This window comes from Hylobates moloch, unplaced genomic scaffold (genome assembly GCF_009828535.3).
Source record: "Hylobates moloch isolate HMO894 unplaced genomic scaffold, HMol_V3 SCAFFOLD_12, whole genome shotgun sequence".
In the NCBI taxonomy this organism is placed as follows: domain Eukaryota; kingdom Metazoa; phylum Chordata; class Mammalia; order Primates; family Hylobatidae; genus Hylobates; species Hylobates moloch.
Window position 1 is genome coordinate 43,927,574 of NW_026652287.1, and position 15,422 is coordinate 43,942,995.

The 15,422-nt window shown below is 51.8% G+C and overlaps 1 protein-coding gene across 18 annotated transcripts in view; it reads left to right on the forward strand.

Moving 5' to 3' along the window:
- The first annotated feature begins 452 nt into the window (after positions 1-452).
- Positions 453-15,422, forward strand: part of SMARCA4 (SWI/SNF related, matrix associated, actin dependent regulator of chromatin, subfamily a, member 4) — a 102,705-nt gene continuing 87,735 nt past the window's right edge. For 4 of the 18 annotated variants that reach the window (XM_058424826.1, XM_058424828.1, XM_032169704.2 and 1 more), the window contains exon 1: positions 455-677. The gene's annotated coding sequence lies outside the window, so the exon portion shown is untranslated. Of the gene's footprint in view, positions 678-858; positions 1,236-15,422 lie in introns of those variants that run through there. The other 14 variants (XM_058424832.1, XM_058424830.1, XM_032169708.2 and 11 more) reach the window with 6 other exon arrangements.

Below are 15,422 nucleotides of genomic sequence, written 5' to 3' on the forward strand. Positions count from 1 at the left end.
CCAGGTCAGGGATCAAAGCAGTTCCCAGGCGCGCCCTTGGCCCGCGGGAAACCACTGCCCGGTCTTGGCCCAGGCGGCCCGTCCTACGGCCCAGGGTTCCTATTTCTGAGCCTCAGGGACCTCCTTTCCCCACGGACCCCACGGCCACCGGGATCCCATCCCCCAGTTGCCCCACCGTCACCGCGGCCGCCACCACCGCCGCCGCCGCCGCAGTGGCGCCCGCTCTGCGCATGCTCCGGGGCGTCAGGACGCGCAGCGCGCAGAAAGCGAAGCGTGCGCAGGCGCGGGGCTATCGCGGCCGGAGTGGGGCGGTGCATCGAACGCGCGTGCTTCCTCCGGGCCACGCCCACCCCTGTCAGCCCAGGGGCAGGCGCGCACGCGCGCGGGGAGCGGAAGGGCGGGCTGGCGCGTGCACGAGGCCGGGCAGGCGGCGGAAGCTGGAGAGGCCGCCGCGGTGCTGAGGGGGAGGGGCGCCGGCGAGTGCGCGCGCAGCGGGGACGCGGGCGGCGCGCGTGTGTGTGAAGGGGGGGCGGTGGCCGAGGCGGGCGGGCGCGCGCGCGCGAAGCTTCCCCTCGCTTGGCGGCGGCGGCGGCTTCTTTGTTTCGTGAAGACAAGCGAGACGCCCATTCTGCCCCCGGCCCCGCGCGGAGGGACGGGGGAGGCGCCGGCGGCTCCCGGTAAGGAACGCGGGCCGCGGGGGCAGTGCGGCGCGGGGCCGGGGAGGGCGGTTTGAATGGAGCCGGGACGCCGGGGGGGGAGGGGGCTGCCGGCGCGCCCTGTGCGGGGCCGGGGTACGGCGGCGCCCGAGGGTCAAGAAGCCCAGCCGGCAGCCGCGCGCGTGGGGAAGGCCACAGTGTCGCGAGGCCGCGGCAGCGGTGGCCCCCGCGGAGCGGCGGGGTGGGTGGGAGGCCAGGGCCGCGTGGAGGCCGCGCGATCCTCTCCGCGCGCGCTCTCGCCGGGGTCGCCGGACAAAGCTCGCCCCCCTTGCCCGGCACCCCTACAGTCGCCCTCCCAATTACAGCGACTGCAACAATAGGCAGGCGTTGGGGCTTTTCTGGCTGCGTGTTAACGGGTCCGACCCGAATGTTGCGTTTTCGGCGAAGCTGCGATCGGGGCTCAGTAGCCAAACCTCCAGATATGTCCGGCGTCGGCCGGACACGGGCATTAGCGGTTCCCTTGGGCTAGCCGACCTCAAATTGTCTTAAAAACGCGTCATTCCAGATTTTCAAGGAAAGGTAAAGGAATCCCCCAATGCCTTACAGTTAGTGACTTCAAAATGTTTGCCCGAATTGGGGTTGGGGATGGGGTCGGCGACAAGTAGGGGAGCACGGAGGAAATCCTTTGCTGTGTAAAAGCATTGCTTTTCTTTTACATCCTTTTTTCCCCTTCCCAATTGGTTTTTCAGATCAAGGCTTTTATTTTCAACGTGGACCTTTTGGGCGAGTGTTTTGTCGCGATCTTGAAGACACCAGTCTTGATTTTTTTTTTTTTTTGATCAGTGACTCCTTGGGGAAAGTAGAAAGGGAGTAAGCGGAAAAGCCGCTTCGCAGGAATTTGAAACAAGTTTTGAGTTTGGATTGATAGGCTGCATTCAAGCTTGATTCCTGGTGCTGTCAGTCACTTAGCACACTGTCACTTTAGGGAAGTGGCTTAACCTCTCTGAACCTCTTAGTTTTCCTCCTTTGTGAAAGCTCCTTTGTGAAAGGGGGTAATCTCCCAAATGGAATTGATGAAAGCCTGTAAAATGGTTCCTGGCAAGCGGGAAGCACTATTGTTATTGTCTGGTCCAATCTCCCTCATTGTTCAGCAAATAACTTCTTGAGGCCCTACTAACTGTTGGATGTTGGGGGTTTGGATCCTGGAGCCTCTGCAGTCTTGGAGGGGAGCGGGTGGTAAATGTGGGAACAAACTCTCTTGGGCTATCATTTAGTGCTCTTAACCTGCACTGTGAGAGGGACACAACGGACAGGCAGGGGATCGGTGGTAGCCAGAGATCACGGGGGCTGCTTGGAAGAGGGGGCCTCAAAATCAGGGAGGATGTGTAGGGTTGTATTTTGTTTTTGAGACAGTCTCGCCTGTCGCCCAGGCTGGAGTTCAGAGTCCCGATCTCCGCTCACTGTAACCTCCGCCTCCTGGATTCAAGCGATTCTCCTGCCTCAGTCTTCTGAGTAGCTGTGACTACAGGCGCCCGCCACCACGCCTGGCTAATTTTTGTATTTTTAGTAGATACGCGGTTTTACCACGTTGGCCAGGCTGGTCTCAAACTCCTGACTTAAGGTGATCCACCCACCTCGGCCTCCCAAAGTGCTAGGCTACATGTGTGAGCCACCGCGCCAGGATTGTATTTTGACTATCCCTGGCCACCTTGGACTAGCCATTGTTCCCCTCAGCTACACTCATACATCAATTTGGTCCTTTGCGGTGTAGCTGTCACTGCTAGCACCGTGAGAGCTGGGGTTGTGTCTGCCTGGCTGGCCCTACAGTACCCTGGGCCTGACACATAGTAGGTCTTTAGCGAACTTATGTGGATTGAATGAGGGGGTCCTGTGGAATATCGCGTGACCATCTGTGTAAAAGGTTTGGTGCAGGGCCGGGTGCAGTGGCTCACACCTGAAATCCCAGCACTTGGGGAGGCTGAGGCGGGAGAATTGCTTGAGCCCAGGAGTTTGAGACTAACCTGGGGAACATAGTGAGACCTCATCTCTACAAAAAATACAAAAATTAGCTGAGTGTGGTGGCATGCACTGGTGGTCCCAACTACTCAGGAGGCCGAGGTAGGAGGATTGTTTGAGCCAGAGAGGTGGAGGCCGCAGTGAGCCATTCTTGCGCCCCTGCATTCCAGCCTGTGCACCACAGTAAGATTGTCTCAAAAAAAACAAAAAAAAAGAAAAAGCTTGGTGCAGGACTGGGGATGGATTGTAAGGGATACAGGTTAGTTGTTTGAACAGTTTTTGAACTTTCCAAGCCATTGTTTCCTGAACCTCAGTTGTCCTCCTCTCCCCTACAAAGTGTGGGGTGGTGGTTAGCGTAGGGTGGTGGTAAAGAGTACTCATTCTGGAATCAGACCTCCTGAATTCACACCCAGCTCTCTAAATCGTAGCTTAACCTCAAGCGAGGCGCTTAGCAGTAGGACCCCCCACTTGTGAAACAGGTAGGACGAGATGCCCGAAACTTCACAGGCTTCTTGTGAGGGTTGAATGAGGTCACATGGGAAGCCACTAACACACTGCTGCACCTGATGCATAGTGAACACTTGATTTTTTTTTTTTTTTTTGAGACGGAGTCTCGCTCTGTCACCCGGGCTAGAGTGCGGTGCCCCTGTAGTCCCAAGCTCCTTGAGAGGCTGGGGCAGGAGGTCCAGGCTTCAGTGAACCATAATTGAGCCACTGCACTCCAGCTTGGGTGACGAAGCAAGACCCTGTCTAAAAAAATAAATAAAAATTAATTCACGCATAGTTAGGAAAGTAATAAATGGTTTTGAATGGGCCACCTAAAATCATTTTGTGTCCAGCCCTTTAGGAGACGTAAATGTTGATCGTGCAGGCTTTTGAGCAGGGGAGGTGATGTCATCAGAATTGTGATATAGGGCAGTGCAGTGGTCTCTAAACTTTTTGTCAGTGAGGAGCATTCCAACATAGGTGTATTTATTTACAATTTATTTGTATACCTTTGCTTCTCCTTGGGGACCCTCAAAACACCAGGAGATAACCTTAGACCATTCCATGTTTTGGCTGTTTGTGGGAGGTGGGAGCATGGGAGGGACTGGGGTTTTGGGCAGATGTCTGGTGGAACTTACTTACCTTTTTTTTTTTTTTTTTTTTTTTGAGACGGAGTCTTACTCTTGTTGCCCAGGCTGGAGTGCAATGGCGCGATCTCGTCTCACTGCAACTTCTGCCTCCCGGGTTCAAGCGATTCTTCTGACTCAGCCTCCTGAGTAGCTGGGATCACAGGCGTGCACCACCACACCTGGCTAAGTTTTGTATTTTTAGTAGAGATGGGGTTTCACCATGTTGGCCAAGCTGGTCTTGAACTCCTGACCTCAACTGATCCACCCACCTTGGCCCTTGGCCTCCCAAAGTACTGGGATTACAAGTATGAGCCACCGCGCCCGGCCTCTTTTTGTTTTTTCTTTTGAGACAGAGTCATTCTGTCGCCCAGGCTGGAGTGCAGTGGCACGATCTCGACTCACTGCAACCTCCGCCTCCCGGTCTCAAGCGATTCTCGTGCCTCAGCCTCTGGAGTGGCTGGGACTACAGACGTGCACTACCATGCCCAGCTGATTTTTTTTTTTTTTTTTTGAGACGGAGTCTCGCTCTGTCGCCCAGGCTGGAGTGCAGTGGCGCAATCTCGGCTCACTGCAACCTCCGCCTCCCGGGTTCACGCCATTCTCCTGCCTCAGCCTCTCCGAGTAGCTGGGACTACAGGCGCCCGCCACCACGCCCGGCTAATTTTTTATTTGTATTTTTAGTAGAGACGGGGTTTCACCGTGGTCTCGATCTCCTGACCTCGTGATCCGCCCGCCTCGGCCTCCCAAAGTGCTGGGATTACAAGCGTGAGCCACCGCGCCCGGCCGCCCAGCTGATTTTTGTATTTTTAGTAGAGACAGGGTTTCACCATGTTGGCCAGGCTGGTCTTGAACTCCTGGCCTCCTGTGATCTGCCTACCTCGGCCTCCCAAAGTGCTGGGATTACAGGAGTGAGCCACTGTGCCCAGCCAATCTGGTGGAACTTTCTATCAGTAAGGAAACTGAGGCCTAGGGTTATTTTCTTTCCACAAGGGCTGTCAAGTCAACCACCTGGGTTTGACTCCTGGTTTTGTCTTTTTCCGTCCCTCGGTCATCAAGGCTGCCATGGCACCGAGGGACCCATTCATGGTGCCTGTAGACAGAACACAATGTGAATGGTGCCCCCTGGAGTTGTGCAAGAAATGACCCAGCCACTCTTCCCCATTTATGTGGCGAACAAGCATACATTGAGCGCCTGCTGTGTGCCAGGCACTGCTGGGGAGCTGGGGATTCCATGGGGAACGGGCAGACAAGGGTCCTGTTCTTAGTAGCTCACATCCCACTCTTGACTTGCAAAGGGGGACAGTACTAGTACCCAGCTTGTAGGACTGCTGCAAGAGCTGAACAACCAGTGACAAATGCGAAGTGCTTAGAATGGTGCCTGGCACGTAGTGCTAAACAGTTGTTAGCTCTCATCATTTATTAGGATTCCTGCAACAGCCTGATGGGATGACACAGATAATATACTTTTTCCTCTTGTAGTAAGTTCTGTATGTTTCAAAGTGGTAGCAAAGGAATCAGCTCCTTCATTTTGTCCTTAATGGCTGCACATTGTTTAACAGCGGGGATACATTTTGAGGAATGCGTTGTGAGATGATTTTGTGGTTGTGTGAAGATGATAGAGTGTGCTTACACACGTCTAGATGGTGGAGCCTAGTCCACACGTAGGCTCTGTGGTATAACCTGTTGTTCCCAGGCTGTAAACCTGTACAGCATGTCACTGTACTGATTATTGTAGGCAGTTGTGACACGATGGTATTTGTGTATCTAAATATATCTAAACATAGAAAACGTATGGGAAAAATACAGTATTATGATCTTTAAAAAATTTTTCTAATTAGACAATTCAAGGAGGAAGGTATAATCTTACGGGACTATTGTATATTTGGTCCGTCATTGACCAAAATGTTATGTGGTGAAGAAAACCATGCTTTGAAATTTCACCATAAGGCATTGGAAAGGGGAGAGTGTTTAGTGGCATGGGTTTTTTTTTTTTTTTTTGAGATGAAGTTTCGCTCTTGTTGCCCAGGCTGGAGCGCAGTGGCGCGGTCTTGGCTCACTACAATGTCCGACTCCCTAGTTCAAGCAATTCTCCTGCCTCAGCCTCCCGAGTAGCTGGGATTACAGGTGCCCGCCACCATGCCTGGCTAATGTTTTGTATATTTAGTAGAGACGGGGGTTTCACCATGTTGACCAGGCTGGTCTTGAACTTCTGACCTCAGGTGACCCACCTGCCTCGGCCTCCCAAAGTGCTGGGATTATAGACGTGAGCCACCGCGCCCGGCCGGCTTTTTGAAAATATCAAATGTTCAGCCAAGTGTGGTGGCTAATGCCTGTGATCCCTACACTTTGGGAGGCCCAGCAGGGCAAATCACTTGATCCCAGGAATCTAAGACCAGCCTGGGCAGCATGGCGAAACCCTGTCTCTACAAAAAAGTTAAAAAATTAGCCGGGCATGGTGTTGCACGCCTGTAGTCCCAGCTACTTGGGAGGTTGAGGTGGGAGGATCAAACCCAGCAGGTGGAGGCTGCAGTAAGCTGTGATCGCACCACTGCACTCCAACCTGGGTGACACAACAGGACCCTATCTTAAAAAGCCTGGGGGTTGGACTGGGCTTGGTGGCTCATCCCTGTATTCCTAGCACTTTGGGAGCCGAGGTGGGCGCATCGCCTGAGCTCAGGAGTTCAAGACCAGCCTGGGCAACATGGTGAAACCCCGTCTCTACGAAAATACAGAAGAAATTAGCTGGGCATGGTGGCGTGCGCCTGTAGTCCTAGCTACTTGGGAGACTGAGGCAGGAGAATTGCTTGAACCTGGGAGGCCGAGATTGCAGGGAGCTGAGATCGTGCCACTGCACTCCAGCCTGGGCGACAGAGCAAGAGTCCATCTCTACCAAAAAAAAAAAAAAAAAGCCGGGGGGTGGGAAGGATAAGAGCTGCTGGAATACTGGGGGAAGGTATGAGAGGGAACAGGTCAGAATGAAGCCTGAGGCTGGAGCTTCAGGTGCTGCCACCCTCATAAGTGTCAACCCTAAGGAGACATAGAGGACTCATTAGTATGCCCAGTGATTTCTTGATTGAAGTTTTCTGTTAACTGCATCCTGAGGACATTAATTTTTCAGGGTGTGGGATTGATGGGCATGTGAATTGTGGCCTCAACTCTTTATGTATGGGAAAGGGCCTGGATGGAAGTGCCAGGTGTAGCTGGGTTTGTTGTTACAGGGCAGAGAGAAAGGACACATTGATTTCCCTCCAATTCCCTCGGGGAAGGGGGCTTTCTTGTTGTTGTTATTGTTGTTGTTGTTGTTGTTTTTTGAGATGGAGTCTCGCTCTCGCTCTGTCGCCCAGGCTGGAGTGCAGTGGCGCGATCTCGGCTCACTGCAACCTCCGCCTCCTGGGTTCAGCATTCTCCTGCCTTAGCCTCCTGAGTAGCTGGGACTACAGGCGCCCGCCACCACGCCCAGCTAATTTTTTTTTTTTTGTATTTTTAGTAGAGACGGGGTTTCACTGTGTTAGCCAGGATGATAGTCTCGATCTCCTGACCTCGTGATACGCCCACCTCAGCCTCCCAAAGTTCTGGGATTACAGGCGTGAGCCACTGTGCCCGGCTGGAAGGGGGCTTTCTTTAGAAAACAGGTAAATGTTAGCAGGGTGGAAACCAACCCTGGCCCCTTTCAAATGTTGTTTTTTTTCTTGAGACAGAGTTACTCTTTTCGCCCAGGCTGGAGTGCAGTGGCGTGATCTCGGCTCACCGCAACCTCTGCCTTCCAGGTTCAAGCTATGCTCCCACCTCAGCCTCCTGAGTAGCTGGGATTACAGGCGTGCGCCACCATACCCGGCTAATTTTTTTCTTCTTATTTATTTATTTATTTATTTATTTATTTATTTATGTATTTTTTTGAGACGGAGTCTTGCTCAATCTCCCAGGCTGGAGTGCAGTGGCACGATCTCAGCTCACTGCAATCTCCGCCTCCCGGGTTCACGCCATTCTCCTGCCTCAGCCTCCTGAGTAGCTGAGAATACAGGCACCCGCCACCACACCTGGCAGGGGTTTCACCATGTTAGCCAGGATAGTCTCGATCTCCTGACGTGATCTGCCCGCCTCGGCCTCCCAAAGTGCTGGGATTACAGGCATGAGCCACCGTGCCCGGCCAGTAATTTTGTATTTTCAGTAGAGACGGGGTTTCTCCGTGTTGGTCAGGCTGGTCTTAAATGCCCGACCTCAGATGATCCGCCCGCCTTGGCCTTCCAAAGTGCTGAGATTACAGGCATGAGCCACCACTCCCAGCCTCAAATGTTTTTTTAAGTCCCAGACTGGTTTCCAGAGCTTCGCTTTTGGGGACTCTGTTACCTCCCTAAAGGTGCATAGCTTCATTTATGTATGTGGACACTTGTCACTGTGAACCGTTTTGCTCTGTGTGCATCCAGCTGTGTGTGTGATAGAGGAGCACAGGCCCCGTTTTTAATAGTGATCGACTTTACAATGGTTCCTTGAGGAGGTTTTTTTTTTTTTTTTTCCCACTTTTTATTTTTTTAGAGACGGAGACTCTCTGTGTTACTCAGGCTGGTCTTTAACTCCTGGACTCAAGTGATCCTCCAGCCTCCACCTCCTGACTAGCCGTGGGAACAGGCGTGATCCACTGTGCTAGCTCTTGGGGGTTTTTTAAGTTTTCTCTTCGCCACTGGCAAGTCACGCCCCAGTGGCTCAGGAAGCAGGTGGCTGATGTGACAGTTGCTGCTCACCTGTTCCAGCGGGAGACTTGAAGGGGAGGGTCTGCTGTATGCGACCCAGCTTGCTCCGAAAGTCCCAGTAAAGGGGCATAGTGGATGTCTCATTGTGCCCAGGGAGCTGAAACTGGCCCTGTGATGATCAAATGTGATTCTGGCACAGCCTGGACTGGCTGGGCACCCGAAGGCCTTGCCCGCCTCCTGGAGGCATCTCCTGGGTGCTCCCGCCTGTGGGAGTGGCTCTTTGCTTGCCCCTCCTCTTGGTTCTGCCCTTCCTTGACCTTCAAGGTTCTCATCCTATTCGTTTTGATCCTCGGCTTGAATCAAGTTACTCAGGCCCTGGAGTCAAAGAGACTTGAGGCAGGATTCTGTTCTGCATGACTTAACCTCTTTGAACTCAGAATTCTGTTTTCCTCTCAGAATCTCCCTGGCCTCCACCCTCTACCTCAGGAACCAGGGGCTGAACCCCGGCCCTGCTTGGCTTTGCCAAGCCTTGCTCTAGGGCTTGGTCAGCCTCGAGGAAGGGGGGCCTTGTTATGTTTATTGAAAAGTTTATGTTTTAGGTTTCACTTTCTTAGAAGTGGAGGTCTTGATGTTATCTCCCAGGCTGGTCTTGAACCCCTTGGCTCAAAGGATCTGCCTACTTCAGCCTCCCAAAGTGCTGGGATTATGGGCATGAGCCACCGCACCCGGACCCTTTTTATATTTCTTTCTTTTTTTTTTTGAGATGGAGTTTGGCTCTTGTTGCCCAGGCTGGAGTGCAATGGCGGGGTCTCCACCGAAACCTCCACCTCCTGGGTTCAAGCGATTCTCCTGCCTAAGCCTCCTGAGTAGCTGGGATTACAGGCACGCGCCACCACACCCGGCTAATTTTGTATTTTTAGTAGAGACGGGGTTTCTCCGTGTTGGTCAGGCTGGTCTCAAACTCCCGACCTCAGGTGATCCGCCTGCCTCAGCCTCCCGAAGTGCTGGGATTACAGGCGTGAGCCACTGTGCCCGGCCCCCTTTTTATGTTTGTAACAGCACTTCCCAGCCGAGACCCTGGTGTTCACCCTTGCCTCATCTCTTGCCCTCACTTGCACATCCATTCCATCACCATGTCCAAAGAAATTAAAGTCATTATCAGACCGTGCCACTCCCGTGCCTGGAACATTCTAGCAGCTCCCCACTGCACTGGATGCTCCTGGAGCCCCTTTGCTGCGGCCCTCAAGGCCTGTGACTTCTCCCCTATGCCCCACCTGTGGCTGCACCCACTTGCCCTCTGAGGTATGGTATGGAATATATTTGGTCTTTGCGCCACATGTCATAGGAGTGATAGGTGTGTCTTTTAAAATTCATAATGAGCCCCTTTTGATCACAGCTGAGTTTATGCTCATGAGGTGATTTAGGATGGGGCTCCTAGATAGCCCAGGATGGGGCTGGTTACCAGAAAGACCAAGTGGTTAGAGGGTGGCGCGCGCGGAGGGGCCATTGAAGCTCTCTGTATTTCTTCCATCTGGTTGACCCCGAGTCGTATCCATTATAATAAACCATTAATGGGAAGTGAAGTGCCTGCCTTAGTTCTGGGCGCTGCTTTAGCAAATCAATCAAACCGAGGAGGGGGTTGTGGGAATTCCCAATTTATAGGTGGCTAGGCAGAAGTACTGGACCCTGGGATGTGCAAATGGCATTTGTAGTGGGAGCAGTCTTGTGGGACAGCTCTTTTTCTTTTAGAAACAGAGTGTCACTCTCTCACCCAGGCTGGAGTGCAGTGGTACAGTCATAGCTCACTGCAGTGTCCAGCTCCTGGGCTCATGTCATGCTCCCGAGTAGCTGGGACTACAGGTGCGCACCACTGCCAGGCTTAGCTAATTTTTACATTTTTTGTAGAGACAGGGTGCTATGCTTCCTAGGCTGGTTTCAAACTCTTGGCCTCAAGCAGTCCTCCCACTTTGGCCTCCCAAAGCACTGTGGTTAGGTGAGCCCACTGCATCTGGCCGATAAAGTCCTTAACTTGTGGGAGATAGAGTCCGAATTGAGTTAAATTGTAGGACACCCAGCTGGTGTTTGGAGACTTGGAGAATTACTTGGAAGAGACCCACACATCTGGTCACAGAATTGTTCTCTGTTGTGAGAGTATAGTAGAAGAAAACTGGTTTTCTCTGAGTTGGTGTCAAAAGTGCTTTGTGAGAGTGTAGAGAAACGGAGTGTGGGCCGGGCGCGGTGGCTCACGCCTGTAATCCCAGCACTTTGGGAGGCTGAGGTGGGTGGATCACCTGAGGTCGGGAGTTTGAGACCAGCCTGACCAACACGGAGAAACCCAGTCTACTAAAAATACAAAATTAGCTGGGCGTGGTGGCGCGTGCCTGTAATCCCAGCTACTTGAGAGGCTGAGGCAAGAGAATCGCTTGAACCCAGGAGGCAGAGATTGCAGTGAGCCGAGATCGCACCATGGCACTCCAGCCTGGGCAACAAGAGTGAAACTTCATCTCAAAAGAAAAAAAAAAAAAAAAGAAAGAAACGGAGTGTGTTTTCCCACCTTCCCTGCTCCAGCCACACTGGCTGACTTGCTGTGCCTTGGAATATGCCAAGCACAGTCCAGGGCCTTTGCACTTGCTGTTTCTCTGTGGTAGATAAATAACCACATGGTGCCCATGTCACTACAGATCTCTGCTCAGACATCTTCATCACTGAGATGTCCCAGGCCACCATAGAAGGAGTGCCTCTCATCTGTTAACCCTGCGAACTCTGCTTGATTAGATTTATAGCACTTCCACCCTCTATGTGACTTTGTGTCTTTTTTTTTTTCTCTCTTTGAGACAAGGTCTTGGTCTGTCACCCAGCGGGTAGTACAGTGGTGCAATCATAGCTCATGGCAGTCTTGACCCTCCCACCTCGGCCTCCCAAGTAGCTGGGACTACAGCCGCATGCCAGCTAATTTTTGTATTTTTCGTAGAGACGAGGTTTCACCATGTTGCCCAGGCTGGCCTAAAATTCCTGGCCTCAAGTGATCTACCTGCCTCAACCTCCCAAAGTGCTGGAATTACAGGCATGAGCCACCGTGCCCACCCTGAATACTTTTTTTTTTTTTTTTTTGGAGGGGGGAGATGGAGTTTTGTTCTTGTCGCCCAGGCTGGAGTGCAATGGTGCGATCTTGGCTCACTACAACCTCCGCCTCCCGGGTTCAAGCAATTTTAATTTTCCTGCCTCAGCCTCCTGAGTAGCTGGGATTACAGGCGTGCACCACCACACTCGGCTAATTTTTTTTTTTTTTTGAGACGGAGTCTCGCTCTGTCGCCCAGGCTAGAGTGCAGTGGCGCAATCTCAGCTCACTGCAACCTCTGCCTCCTGGGTTCAAGCGATTCTCCTGTCCCAGCCCCCACACCGAGTAGCTAGGATTACGGGCACCTGCCACCATGCTGGCTAATTTTTGTATTTTTAGTAGAGATGAGGTTTCACCATGATGGCCAGGCTGGTCTCAAACTCCTGACCTCAAGTTATCCACTCGCCTCAGCCTCCCAAAGTGTTGGAATTACAGGCATGAGCCACAGAGCCTGGTCCTAATTTTTTTTTTTTTTTTTTTTGAGACAGAGTCTCGCTGTCGCCCAGGCTGGAGTGCAGTGGCGCGATCTCGGCTCACTGCAGGCTCTGCCTCCCAGGTTCACGCCATTCTCCTGCCTCAGCCTCCCGAGTAGCTGGGACTACAGGCGCCTGCCACCTCGCCCGGCTAATTTTTTGTATTTTTAATAGAGACGGGGTTTCACTGTGTTAGCCAGGATGGTCTCGATCTCCTGACCTTGTGATCCGCCTGCCTCAGCCTCCCAAAGTGCTGGGATTACAGGCGTGAGCCACTGCGCCCGGCCTAATTTTTTTATTATTAGTAGAGACGGGGTTTCACCATGTTGGTCAGGCTGGTCTCGAACTCCCGACCTCAGGTGATCCAGCTGCCTTGGCCTCCCAAAGTGTTGGGTTTACAGGCATGAGCCACCACGTCCGGCCCTGAATACTTTTTTTTTTTTTTATAACACTTCCACTTTCTATGTGACATTGTGTCATGTTTGGCTGTTTCTGTCACTCTGCTGTCCACTCCGCCGGGTAGGAACTATGTTGTTCTCTGCCAGATGCCTGGTGTTTGGAACCAGCTTGGTGCATTCAGTGCTGTTAGTATTTGGGGATAGTCATCAGTAAGTCCTCTGCTGTGGCGGTGGAGAGGGCCTGTCACGAGTGACACTGGGCAGGTATGGATTCTGCATCTCCCTGCCCACTCTTGGCCTTTGGGTGCCCCTGTTGTGGGGACTTCTCTTGCCGTCTCCACACAGTGTCACTTCTCACGCTCAGTGTTGCATATATAGCTGATAACACAGCAGACCCGGTGGTGGCGCAGGACATCCATCCAGTGGGCCTGGGCCAGCCGAAAAGAAAGAATAGGGGCCGGGCACAGTGGCTCACGCCTGTAATCCCAGCACTTTGGGAGGTCAAGGTGGACGGATCATCAGCTCAGAAGTTTGAGAGTAGCCTGGCCAACATAGTGAAACCCCATCTCTACAAAAAATACGAAAATTAGCTGGGCATGGCGGCGTGCGCCTGTAGTTCCAGCTACTCGGGAGGCTGAGGCAGGAGAATTGCTTGAACCCGGGAGACAGAGGTTGCAGTGAGCTGAGATTGTGCCACTGTACTCCAGCTTGGGTGACAGAGCCAGACTCCATCTACAAAAAAAAAAAAAAAAATGGGGTTATTGATGTTCCACAGGGAGCGTCGGTCAGGATGGATTTGTAACACTTGATGCAGTTACTCTACGTTTATGTTTCTGCTGGGTCACATTGTCACACGGAGACATGATCAGAAGAGCTTGAAAAACATCCATTTAATTGATAGATAGGATAGCATTTGCACGCTTGCAGTGTAGGCACCACACGTCCCTGCGGGGTTAGAGGGCACTCCCCTAAGGCAGAGAACTGTCCTGGATGCTTTTAGGTCCTTTGTGTAGGTGCTGTTAAGCGGTTTCCTTTTTTTTTTTTGAGATGGAGTCTCACTGTCTCCCAGGCTAGAGTGCAGTGATACAATCTTGGCTCACTGCAAGCTCCGCCTACCGGGTTTCACACCATTCTCCTGCCTTAGCCTCCCTAGTAGCTGGGACTACAGGCCTCCGCCACCATGCCCAGCTAATTTTTTATTTTATTTTTTTTTTGAGACAAAGTCTTGCTCTGTCACCCAGGCTGGAGTGCAGTGGCATGATCTCGGCTCACTGCAAGCTCCGCCTCCCGGGTTCACGCCATTTTCCTGCCTCAGCCTCCTGAGTAGCTGGGACTACAGGCGCCCGCCACCACGCCCGGCTAATTTTTTTTGTATTTTTAGTAGAGACGGGGTTTCACCGTGTTAGCCAGAATGGTCTTGATCTCCTGACCTCGTGATCCGCCCGCCTCGGCCTCCCAAAGTGCTGAGATTATAGGCGTGAGCCACCGCACCCAGCCAGTGGTTTTCAAGTGAATGAAAATAAAAAGAGGGGAGATTTCAGCCAATAAAATGATAGTAATTTCCAGTGCTAAGAATAATACTTGGTAACAATTTGGCACACCTACCTTGTAGGTAGAACTGAGAAGACATTGTAATTTATCACCATTATATGATTTAGTTTCTGAAATGTATTCCCTTTTAAATGTAGGGCAGGGCTTTGCTACTTAATTATGTTGCAAGTAAAATGCCACAGAGGAGTCAGTGTTGGAGAAGTGCAGTCGCCCTCAGGAGGAACCCATTTCCACTCATTCTCTAAGACCACAGACGCCCCACACATATGTAATTTTGGGGTTCACAGATGAGTGCCCTGCACCATCAGGTCAGATGGGGGTGGTTTCTTTTTTTTTTTTTTTTTTTGAGATGGAGTCTCGCTCTGTCGCCCAGGCTGGAGTGCAGGCTCACTGCAGGCTCCGCCCCCCGCGTTCTCACCATTCTCCTGCCTCAGCCTCCCGAGTAGCTGGGACTACAGGCGCCCACCACCTCACCCGGCTAATTTTTTGTATTTTTAGTAGAGATGGGGTTTCACCGTGTTAGCCAGGATGGTCTTGATCTCCTGACCCTCGTGATCTGCCTGCCTTGGCCTCCCAAAGTGCTGGGATTACAGGCGTGAGCCACTGCACCCGGAGGTTTTCTTATAGACCACCGAGGGGAACATTTTGTTTTGTAGTTCATGCGTAGTAAACGGGGCTGGCTCTGCCGAAGCCATCCTGCCCATTGCTGTTGTTCCGCCCAAGCCTCTGCCATCACCTGACTCCCACGATCGTCTGCTGCTGAAATGTGTCCATGAGCAAATTTTCCCAAGCCCCAAAAAACACAATAGCAGATATCCTGGGGCCAAACGTAAATATAATGCTGGTTTCTCAGGCAAGGTGAAAACAACCACCATAATTCCAAGAAACAGATTTCCAAGGGATCTGATTGCCGGTTAGCAACCTGCCCTGTCTGGGGCTGGTCACCGCAGGGCTTTAAGACAAAAGCTAGGGGTGGCGTGAAAGAAGAGACCAGACCTCTTCTCTTCCTCAAGCAGTCTCGTTCCACATTTGAATGTCAACAGATGTTTCTATTTTAGATGATAATTTTGATGAAGTTGAAAATAATAACACGGTAGTCCTCACATCCTTTGATCTTTCTCTTTTATTTCCACAAAGACACTTCCTGGGCGTTTCTCGTGGGTATTTATTTCATGGGTATTCTGATTTAGGCTTTTTTTTTTTCTTGGAAGTTTTTCTTTAAAAATCTGAATATAAAAAGTAATCGATCCTACTGTAAAAAATAAATAAAAAGCACCAGACATCTGTGATATGGAAAGTGTAAGTTCCTCATCACATGCCATCAGAGAGAGCTACTGGCTGTACTGACAGCGGTTTGTGCATGTTTTCTTTGGGGTAATCTCTATGCATGGATTAACATGCACATAT